At 49.6% G+C, this 11,749-nt stretch overlaps 2 non-coding genes across 2 annotated transcripts; both read left to right on the forward strand.

The window, feature by feature from the left end:
* The first annotated feature begins 399 nt into the window (after positions 1-399).
* On the forward strand, positions 400-473 carry Trnaa-agc (transfer RNA alanine (anticodon AGC)). The gene has a single exon. It is a non-coding gene; the product is annotated as a tRNA-Ala (tRNA).
* Positions 474-3,333: 2,860 nt separating this feature from the next.
* Positions 3,334-3,407, forward strand: Trnat-agu (transfer RNA threonine (anticodon AGU)). The gene has a single exon. It is a non-coding gene; the product is annotated as a tRNA-Thr (tRNA).
* The last annotated feature ends 8,342 nt before the right edge of the window (positions 3,408-11,749 follow it).

An 11,749-nucleotide genomic window follows, 5' to 3' on the forward strand; every position in this document is an offset into this window, starting at 1 on the left:
TTGGTCGCGGCGAACATAAACGCACGCAAGAAGTTGCAAAACCAGCGTCACAGACTGATATGATGTATACTGTCATAAGGAGAGCAAGGTGTAAGTGTGGGGACCGGCTGTTATCGTGGTGTCATCGAGTGCAGATCTGTCTTAGGTATCACGGCTTAACGTCATTGAAGTCTAGAGGTGGACAACACGTTCGTCTTACTCAGAGCGGTGTCTGAACTCTATTTTCGACGTTATGCGTGCCACTTTCATTGTGGCCAACTACGATTCGATACAGAATGCACGAAACCTGAAAGACACCCTCACTGATACATAGAGAGTAGTGTTTGTCTGCGGAATAATGGGAGTGCAAGGGTCTGTGACGTTGATATGACTGTATGTAGCACTACTAGTTATCGGGGGGGTGGGCGTAGCTCAGATGGTAGAGCGCTCGCTTAGCGTGCGAGAGGTACTGGGATCGATACCCAGCGCCTCCAGAATTTTTAACACACCTACATGCGCACCTTGCCATGAAGTGGAATAATTCCCAACCGGCAGAGGTGTGTAGGCAAATACAAGCGAACGATTAGCATCCACAATTGCGCCGATTTCACGTAAATCCCACTGCACGTTCCCATTCTTTGCGTGCAGTCGGCTGCAACTGGTGTTGCTGGTTGTGACTGCTGATAACAGATGCCGTAGCAATCAATTCATGGAGTGAGTTGTATGTTTTGCGATAGTCTGTCTCTGACAAGGAAGCACAGGTGATATAGTTGCGAACACAGGAAGCTTGCAGCCCCTCGCTGCCTGCAGACACAGAGCAGCCGCACTAGAAGAGCGGCCTAAGCCGTAGGCGAAATGTGCTCATTCACTTTGGCGCGACGTCGAACTATAAATAAGGCTGTCACTAGCGTGAGCGTTGCGTGAGCGTCGTGTAAAGTCGGAAAAGTCATCTGCATGGGTGATTGCCAAGTTTGGGGAGCGTTTCGTAGTACGATCAGTGCAAAGGGGACGCGGAAACTTGTTGTGTCCCAGTGTTTTGCAGTTGGACGACAAGAGTTTGACACAGTAGCAAAGAGCGAGGCACTGAGTTGGCATGAACAATGGAGAGCACAATGGGGCTCGAGATGTGCTTGTTACCTCAGGTGCTGTGTGATTGTGGACAACGAGTGAAATGGACCAATTTGTGACCGCCCTTTCAATTTAAGACGTTCAAAACAGACGGAATTTGCATTCGTAATACCAGAGCATCGAAACTACTTGGAACTCTTGTGTATATGAACGTGTCCGCGCCTTTGTATTCTGGTACCTTCGCCGCTACAAACCAACCAACCATCGTGTCCGTGCACATCAGAGTCGCAAAGAATGGAGAATAGCCAGGCTTGGTCGTGTGTGTAGCTGTAGCTCAGTTGGCAGATCGTTCGCTTAGCGTGTGAACGGTCCCGGGTTCAAGCTCCGGCTCCTCCATGTTTTGTGGTCAGTGCATGGTAAGTGTTGGTCGCGGCGAACATAAACGCACGCAAGAAGTTGCAAAACCAGCGTCACAGACTGATATGATGTATACTGTCATAAGGAGAGCAAGGTGTAAGTGTGGGGACCGGCTGTTATCGTGGTGTCATCGAGTGCAGATCTGTCTTAGGTATCACGGCTTAACGTCATTGAAGTCTAGAGGTGGACAACACGTTCGTCTTACTCAGAGCGGAGTCTGAACTCTATTTTCGACGTTATGCGTGCCACTTTCATTGTGGCCAACTACGATTCGATACAGAATGCACGAAACCTGAAAGACACCCTCACTGATACATAGAGAGTAGTGTTTGTCTGCGGAATAATGGGAGTGCAAGGGTCTGTGACGTTGATATGACTGTATGTAGCAGTACTAGTTATCGGGGGGGTGGGCGTAGCTCAGATGGTAGAGCGCTCGCTTAGCGTGTGAGAGGTACTGGGATCGATACCCAGCGCCTCCAGAATTTTTAACACACCTACATGCGCACCTTGCCATGCAAGTGGAATAATTCCCAACCGGCAGAGGTGTGTAGGCAGATACAGGCGAACGATTAGCATCCACAATTGCGCCGATTTCACGTAAATCCTACTGCACGTTCCCATTCTTTGCGTGCAGTCGGCTGCTACTGGTGTTGCTGGTTGTGACTGCTGATAACAGATGCCGTAGCAATCAATTCATGGAGTGAGTTGTATGTTTTGCGATAGTCTGTCTCTGACAAGGAAGCACAGGTGATATAGGTGCGAACACAGGAAGCTTGCAGCCCCTCGCTGCCTGCAGACACAGAGCAGCCACACTAGAAGAGCGGCCTAAGCCGTAGGCGAAATGTGCTCATTCGCTTTGGCGCGACGTCGAACTATAAATAAGGCTGTCACTAGCGTGAGCGTCGTGTAAAGTCGGAAAAGTCATCTGCATGGGTGATTGCCAAGTTTGGGGAGCGTTGCGTAGTGCGATCAGTGCAATGGGGACGCGGAAACTTGTTGTTTCCCAGTGTTTTGCAGTTGGACGACAAGAGTTTTACACAGTAGCAAAGAGCGAGGCACTGAGTTGGCATGAACAATGGAGAGCACAATGGGGCTCGAGATGTGCTTGTTACCTCAGGTGCTGTGTGATTGTGGACAAGGAGTGAAATGGACCAATTTGTGACCGCCCTTTCAATTTGAGACGTTCAAAACAGACGGAATTTGCATTCGTAATACCAGAGCATCGAAACTACTTGGAACTCTTGTGTATATGAACGTGTCCGCGCCTTTGTATTCTGGTACCTTCGCCGCTACAAACCAACGAACCATCGTGTCCGTGCACATCAGAGTCGCAAAGAATGGAGAATAGCCAGGCTTGGTCGTGTGTGTAGCTGTAGCTCAGTTGGCAGATCGTTCGCTTAGCGTGTGAACGGTCTCGGGTTCAAGCTCCGGCTCCTCCATGTTTTGTGGTCAGTGCATGGTAAGTGTTGGTCGCGGCGAACATAAACGCACGCAAGAAGTTGCAAAACCAGCGTCACAGACTGATATGATGTATACTGTCATAAGGAGAGCAAGGTGTAAGTGTGGGGACCGGCTGTTATCGTGGTGTCATCGAGTGCAGATCTGTCTTAGGTATCACGGCTTAACGTCATTGAAGTCTAGAGGTGGACAACACGTTCGTCTTACTCAGAGCGGTGTCTGAACTCTATTTTCGACGTTATGCGTGCCACTTTCATTGTGGCCAACTACGATTCGATACAGAATGCACGAAACCTGAAAGACACCCTCACTGATACATAGAGAGTAGTGTTTGTCTGCGGAATAATTGGAGTGCAAGGGTCTGTGACGTTGATATGACTGTATGTAGCACTACTAGTTATCGGGGGAGGGGGTGGGCGTAGCTCAGATGGTAGAGCGCTCGCTTAGTGTGCGAGAGGTACTGGGATCGATACCCAGCGCCTCCAGAATTTTTAACACACCTACATGCGCACCTTGCCATGCAAGTGGAATAATTCCCAACCGGCAGAGGTGTGTAGGCATATACAAGCGAACGATTAGCATCCACAATTGCGCCGATTTCACGTAAATCCCACTGCACGTTCCCATTCTTTGCGTGCAGTCGGCTGCTACTGGTGTTGCTGGTTGTGACTGCTGATAACAGATGCCGTAGCAATCAATTCATGGAGTGAGTTGTATGTTTTGCGATAGTCTGTCTCTGACAAGGAAGCACAGGTGATATAGTTGCGAACACAGGAAGCTTGCAGCCCCTCGCTGCCTGCAGACACAGAGCAGCCGCACTAGAAGAGCAGCCTAAGCCGTAGGCGAAATGTGCTCATTCACTTTGGCGCGACGTCGAACTATAAATAAGGCTGTCACTAGCGTGAGCGTTGCGTGAGCGTCGTGTAATGTCGGAAAAGTCATCTGCATGGGTGATTGCCAAGTTTGGGGAGCGTTTCGTAGTACGATCAGTGCAAAGGGGACGCGGAAACTTGTTGTGTCCCAGTGTTTTGCAGTTGGACGAAAAGAGTTTGACATAGTAGCAAAGAGCGAGGCACTGAGTTGGCATGAACAATGGAGAGCACAATGGGGCTCGAGATGTGCTTGTTACCTCAGGTGCTGTGTGATTGTGGACAAGGAGTGAAATGGACCAATTTGTGACCGCCCTTTCAATTTAAGAAGTTCAAAACAGACGGAATTTGCATTCGTAATACCAGAGCATCGAAACTACTTGGAACTCTTGTGTATATGAACGTGTCCGCGCCTTTGTATTCTGGTACCTTCGCCGCTACAAACCAACCAACCATCGTGTCCGTGCACATCAGAGTCGCAAAGAATGGAGAATAGCCAGGCTTGGTCGTGTGTGTAGCTGTAGCTCAGTTGGCAGATCGTTCGCTTAGCGTGTGAACGGTCTCGGGTTCAAGCTCCGGCTCCTCCATGTTTTGTGGTCAGTGCATGGTAAGTGTTGGTCGCGGCGAACATAAACGAACGCTAGAAGTTGCAAAACCAGCGTCACAGACTGATATGATGTATACTGTCATAAGGAGAGCAAGGTGTAAGTGTGGGGACCGGCTGTTATCGTGGTGTCATCGAGTGCAGATCTGTCTTAGGTATCACGGCTTAACGTCATTGAAGTCTAGAGGTGGACAACACGTTCGTCTTACTCAGAGCGGAGTCTGAACTCTATTTTCGACGTTATGCGTGCCACTTTCATTGTGGCCAACTACGATTCGATACAGAATGCACGAAACCTGAAAGACACCCTCACTGATACATAGAGAGTAGTGTTTGTCTGCGGAATAATGGGAGTGCAAGGGTCTGTGACGTTGATATGACTGTATGTAGCACTACTAGTTATCGGGGGGGTGGGCGTAGCTCAGATGGTAGAGCGCTCGCTTAGCGTGTGAGAGGTACTGGGATCGATACCCAGCGCCTCCAGAATTTTTAACACACCTACATGCGCACCTTGCCATGCAAGTGGAATAATTCCCAACCGGCAGAGGTGTGTAGGCAGATACAGGCGAACGATTAGCATCCACAATTGCGCCGATTTCACGTAAATCCTACTGCACGTTCCCATTCTTTGCGTGCAGTCGGCTGCTACTGGTGTTGCTGGTTGTGACTGCTGATAACAGATGCCGTAGCAATCAATTCATGGAGTGAGTTGTATGTTTTGCGATAGTCTGTCTCTGACAAGGAAGCACAGGTGATATAGGTGCGAACACAGAAAGCTTGCAGCCCCTCGCTGCCTGCAGACACAGAGCAGCCACACTAGAAGAGCGGCCTAAGCCGTAGGCGAAATGTGCTCATTCGCTTTGGCGCGACGTCCAACTATAAATAAGGCTGTCACTAGCGTGAGCGTCGTGTAAAGTCGGAAAAGTCATCTGCATGGGTGATTGCCAAGTTTGGGGAGCGTTTCGTAGTGCGATCAGTGCAATGGGTACGCGGAAACTTGTTGTGTCCCAGTGTTTTGCAGTTGGACGACAAGAGTTTGACACAGTAGCAAAGAGCGAGGCACTGAGTTGGCATGAACAATGGAGAGCACAATGGGGCTCGAGATGTGCTTGTTACCTCAGGTGCTGTGTGATTGTGGACAAGGAGTGAAATGGACCAATTTGTGACCGCCCTTTCAATTTAAGACGTTCAAAACAGACGGAATTTGCATTCGTAATACCAGAGCATCGAAACTACTTGGAACTCTTGTGTATATGAACGTGTCCGCGCCTTTGTATTCTGGTACCTTCGCCGCTACAAACCAACGAACCATCGTGTCCGTGCACATCAGAGTCGCAAAGAATGGAGAATAGCCAGGCTTGGTCGTGTGTGTAGCTGTAGCTCAGTTGGCAGATCGTTCGCTTAGCGTGTGAACGGTCTCGGGTTCAAGCTCCGGCTCCTCCATGTTTTGTGGTCAGTGCATGGTAAGTGTTGGTCGCGGCGAACATAAACGCACGCAAGAAGTTGCAAAACCAGCGTCACAGACTGATATGATGTATACTGTCATAAGGAGAGCAAGGTGTAAGTGTGGGGACCGGCTGTTATCGTGGTGTCATCGAGTGCAGATCTGTCTTAGGTATCACGGCTTAACGTCATTGAAGTCTAGAGGTGGACAACACGTTCGTCTTACTCAGAGCGGTGTCTGAACTCTATTTTCGACGTTATGCGTGCCACTTTCATTGTGGCCAACTACGATTCGATACAGAATGCACGAAACCTGAAAGACACCCTCACTGATACATAGAGAGTAGTGTTTGTCTGCGGAATAATGGGAGTGCAAGGGTCTGTGACGTTGATATGACTGTATGTAGCACTACTAGTTATCGGGGGGGGGGGGGGGGTGGGCGTAGCTCAGATGGTAGAGCGCTCGCTTAGCGTGTGAGAGGTACTGGGATCGATACCCAGCGCCTCCAGAATTTTTAACACACCTGCATGCGCACCTTGCCATGCAAGTGGAATAATTCCCAACCGGCAGAGGTGTGTAGGCAGATACAAGCGAACGATTAGCATCCACAATTGCGCCGATTTCACGTAAATCCTACTGCACGTTCCCATTCTTTGCGTGCAGTCGGCTGCTACTGGTGTTGCTGGTTGTGACTGCTGATAACAGATGCCGTAGCAATCAATTCATGGAGTGAGTTGTATGTTTTGCGATAGTCTGTCTCTGACAAGGAAGCACAGGTGATATAGGTGCGAACACAGGAAGCTTGCAGCCCCTCGCTGCCTGCAGACACAGAGCAGCCACACTAGAAGAGCGGCCTAAGCCGTAGGCGAAATGTGCTCATTCGCTTTGGCGCGACGTCCAACTATAAATAAGGCTGTCACTAGCGTGAGCGTCGTGTAAAGTCGGAAAAGTCATCTGCATGGGTGATTGCCAAGTTTGGGGAGCGTTGCGTAGTGCGATCAGTGCAATGGGGACGCGGAAACTTGTTGTTTCCCAGTGTTTTGCAGTTGGACGACAAGAGTTTTACACAGTAGCAAAGAGCGAGGCACTGAGTTGGCATGAACAATGGAGAGCACAATGGGGCTCGAGATGTGCTTGTTACCTCAGGTGCTGTGTGATTGTGGACAACGAGTGAAATGGACCAATTTGTGACCGCCCTTTCAATTTAAGACGTTCAAAACAGACGGAATTTGCATTCGTAATACCAGAGCATCGAAACTACTTGGAACTCTTGTGTATATGAACGTGTCCGCGCCTTTGTATTCTGGTACCTTCGCCGCTACAAACCAACCAACCATCGTGTACGTGCACATCAGAGTCGCAAAGAATGGAGAAAAGCCAGGCTTGGTCGTGTGTGTAGCTGTAGCTCAGTTGGCAGATCGTTCGCTTAGCGTGTGAACGGTCTCGGGTTCAAGCCCCGGCTCCTCCATGTTTTGTGGTCAGTGCATGGTAAGTGTTGGTCGCGGCGAACATAAACGCACGCAAGAAGTTGCAAAACCAGCGTCACAGACTGATATGATGTATACTGTCATAAGGAGAGCAAGGTGTAAGTGTGGGGACCGGCTGTTATCGTGGTGTCATCGAGTGCAGATCTGTCTTAGGTATCACGGCTTAACGTCATTGAAGTCTAGAGGTGGACAAAACGTTCGTCTTACTCAGAGCGGTGTCTGAACTCTATTTTCGACGTTATGCGTGCCACTTTCATTGTGGCCAACTACGATTCGATACAGAATGCACGAAACCTGAAAGACACCCTCACTGATACATAGAGAGTAGTGTTTGTCTGCGGAATAATTGGAGTGCAAGGGTCTGTGACGTTGATATGACTGTATGTAGCACTACTAGTTATCGGGGGAGGGGGTGGGCGTAGCTCAGATGGTAGAGCGCTCGCTTAGCGTGTGAGAGGTACTGGGATCGATACCCAGCGCCTCCAGAATTTTTAACACACCTACATGCGCACCTTGCCATGCAAGTGGAATAATTCCCAACCGGCAGAGGTGTGTAGGCAGATACAGGCGAACGATTAGCATCCACAATTGCGCCGATTTCACGTAAATCCTACTGCACGTTCCCATTCTTTGCGTGCAGTCGGCTGCTACTGGTGTTGCTGGTTGTGACTGCTGATAACAGATGCCGTAGCAATCAATTCATGGAGTGAGTTGTATGTTTTGCGATAGTCTGTCTCTGACAAGGAAGCACAGGTGATATAGGTGCGAACACAGAAAGCTTGCAGCCCCTCGCTGCCTGCAGACACAGAGCAGCCACACTAGAAAAGCGGCCTAAGCCGTAGGCGAAATGTGCTCATTCACTTTGGCGCGACGTCCAACTATAAATAAGGCTGTCACTAGCGTGAGCGTCGTGTAAAGTCGGAAAAGTCATCTGCATGGGTGATTGCCAAGTTTGGGGAGCGTTTCGTAGTACGATCAGTGCAAAGGGGACGCGGAAACTTGTTGTGTCCCAGTGTTTTGCAGTTGGACGAAAAGAGTTTGACATAGTAGCAAAGAGCGAGGCACTGAGTTGGCATGAACAATGGAGAGCACAATGGGGCTCGAGATGTGCTTGTTACCTCAGGTGCTGTGTGATTGTGGACAAGGAGTGAAATGGACCAATTTGTGACCGCCCTTTCAATTTAAGAAGTTCAAAACAGACGGAATTTGCATTCGTAATACCAGAGCATCGAAACTACTTGGAACTCTTGTGTATATGAACGTGTCCGCGCCTTTGTATTCTGGTACCTTCGCCGCTACAAACCAACCAACCATCGTGTCCGTGCACATCAGAGTCGCAAAGAATGGAGAATAGCCAGGCTTGGTCGTGTGTGTAGCTGTAGCTCAGTTGGCAGATCGTTCGCTTAGCGTGTGAACGGTCTCGGGTTCAAGCTCCGGCTCCTCCATGTTTTGTGGTCAGTGCATGGTAAGTGTTGGTCGCGGCGAACATAAACGAACGCTAGAAGTTGCAAAACCAGCGTCACAGACTGATATGATGTATACTGTCATAAGGAGAGCAAGGTGTAAGTGTGGGGACCGGCTGTTATCGTGGTGTCATCGAGTGCAGATCTGTCTTAGGTATCACGGCTTAACGTCATTGAAGTCTAGAGGTGGACAACACGTTCGTCTTACTCAGAGCGGAGTCTGAACTCTATTTTCGACGTTATGCGTGCCACTTTCATTGTGGCCAACTACGATTCGATACAGAATGCACGAAACCTGAAAGACACCCTCACTGATACATAGAGAGTAGTGTTTGTCTGCGGAATAATGGGAGTGCAAGGGTCTGTGACGTTGATATGACTGTATGTAGCACTACTAGTTATCGGGGGGGTGGGCGTAGCTCAGATGGTAGAGCGCTCGCTTAGCGTGTGAGAGGTACTGGGATCGATACCCAGCGCCTCCAGAATTTTTAACACACCTACATGCGCACCTTGCCATGCAAGTGGAATAATTCCCAACCGGCAGAGGTGTGTAGGCAGATACAGGCGAACGATTAGCATCCACAATTGCGCCGATTTCACGTAAATCCTACTGCACGTTCCCATTCTTTGCGTGCAGTCGGCTGCTACTGGTGTTGCTGGTTGTGACTGCTGATAACAGATGCCGTAGCAATCAATTCATGGAGTGAGTTGTATGTTTTGCGATAGTCTGTCTCTGACAAGGAAGCACAGGTGATATAGGTGCGAACACAGAAAGCTTGCAGCCCCTCGCTGCCTGCAGACACAGAGCAGCCACACTAGAAGAGCGGCCTAAGCCGTAGGCGAAATGTGCTCATTCGCTTTGGCGCGACGTCCAACTATAAATAAGGCTGTCACTAGCGTGAGCGTCGTGTAAAGTCGGAAAAGTCATCTGCATGGGTGATTGCCAAGTTTGGGGAGCGTTTCGTAGTGCGATCAGTGCAATGGGTACGCGGAAACTTGTTGTGTCCCAGTGTTTTGCAGTTGGACGACAAGAGTTTGACACAGTAGCAAAGAGCGAGGCACTGAGTTGGCATGAACAATGGAGAGCACAATGGGGCTCGAGATGTGCTTGTTACCTCAGGTGCTGTGTGATTGTGGACAAGGAGTGAAATGGACCAATTTGTGACCGCCCTTTCAATTTAAGACGTTCAAAACAGACGGAATTTGCATTCGTAATACCAGAGCATCGAAACTACTTGGAACTCTTGTGTATATGAACGTGTCCGCGCCTTTGTATTCTGGTACCTTCGCCGCTACAAACCAACGAACCATCGTGTCCGTGCACATCAGAGTCGCAAAGAATGGAGAATAGCCAGGCTTGGTCGTGTGTGTAGCTGTAGCTCAGTTGGCAGATCGTTCGCTTAGCGTGTGAACGGTCTCGGGTTCAAGCTCCGGCTCCTCCATGTTTTGTGGTCAGTGCATGGTAAGTGTTGGTCGCGGCGAACATAAACGCACGCAAGAAGTTGCAAAACCAGCGTCACAGACTGATATGATGTATACTGTCATAAGGAGAGCAAGGTGTAAGTGTGGGGACCGGCTGTTATCGTGGTGTCATCGAGTGCAGATCTGTCTTAGGTATCACGGCTTAACGTCATTGAAGTCTAGAGGTGGACAACACGTTCGTCTTACTCAGAGCGGTGTCTGAACTCTATTTTCGACGTTATGCGTGCCACTTTCATTGTGGCCAACTACGATTCGATACAGAATGCACGAAACCTGAAAGACACCCTCACTGATACATAGAGAGTAGTGTTTGTCTGCGGAATAATGGGAGTGCAAGGGTCTGTGACGTTGATATGACTGTATGTAGCACTACTAGTTATCGGGGGGGGGGGGGGGGTGGGCGTAGCTCAGATGGTAGAGCGCTCGCTTAGCGTGTGAGAGGTACTGGGATCGATACCCAGCGCCTCCAGAATTTTTAACACACCTGCATGCGCACCTTGCCATGCAAGTGGAATAATTCCCAACCGGCAGAGGTGTGTAGGCAGATACAAGCGAACGATTAGCATCCACAATTGCGCCGATTTCACGTAAATCCTACTGCACGTTCCCATTCTTTGCGTGCAGTCGGCTGCTACTGGTGTTGCTGGTTGTGACTGCTGATAACAGATGCCGTAGCAATCAATTCATGGAGTGAGTTGTATGTTTTGCGATAGTCTGTCTCTGACAAGGAAGCACAGGTGATATAGGTGCGAACACAGGAAGCTTGCAGCCCCTCGCTGCCTGCAGACACAGAGCAGCCACACTAGAAGAGCGGCCTAAGCCGTAGGCGAAATGTGCTCATTCGCTTTGGCGCGACGTCCAACTATAAATAAGGCTGTCACTAGCGTGAGCGTCGTGTAAAGTCGGAAAAGTCATCTGCATGGGTGATTGCCAAGTTTGGGGAGCGTTGCGTAGTGCGATCAGTGCAATGGGGACGCGGAAACTTGTTGTTTCCCAGTGTTTTGCAGTTGGACGACAAGAGTTTTACACAGTAGCAAAGAGCGAGGCACTGAGTTGGCATGAACAATGGAGAGCACAATGGGGCTCGAGATGTGCTTGTTACCTCAGGTGCTGTGTGATTGTGGACAACGAGTGAAATGGACCAATTTGTGACCGCCCTTTCAATTTAAGACGTTCAAAACAGACGGAATTTGCATTCGTAATACCAGAGCATCGAAACTACTTGGAACTCTTGTGTATATGAACGTGTCCGCGCCTTTGTATTCTGGTACCTTCGCCGCTACAAACCAACCAACCATCGTGTACGTGCACATCAGAGTCGCAAAGAATGGAGAAAAGCCAGGCTTGGTCGTGTGTGTAGCTGTAGCTCAGTTGGCAGATCGTTCGCTTAGCGTGTGAACGGTCTCGGGTTCAAGCCCCGGCTCCTCCATGTTTTGTGGTCAGTGCATGGTAAGTGTTGGTCGCGGCGAACATAAACG

This window comes from Schistocerca gregaria, chromosome 3, assembly GCF_023897955.1.
Source record: "Schistocerca gregaria isolate iqSchGreg1 chromosome 3, iqSchGreg1.2, whole genome shotgun sequence".
Taxonomy (NCBI): domain Eukaryota; kingdom Metazoa; phylum Arthropoda; class Insecta; order Orthoptera; family Acrididae; genus Schistocerca; species Schistocerca gregaria.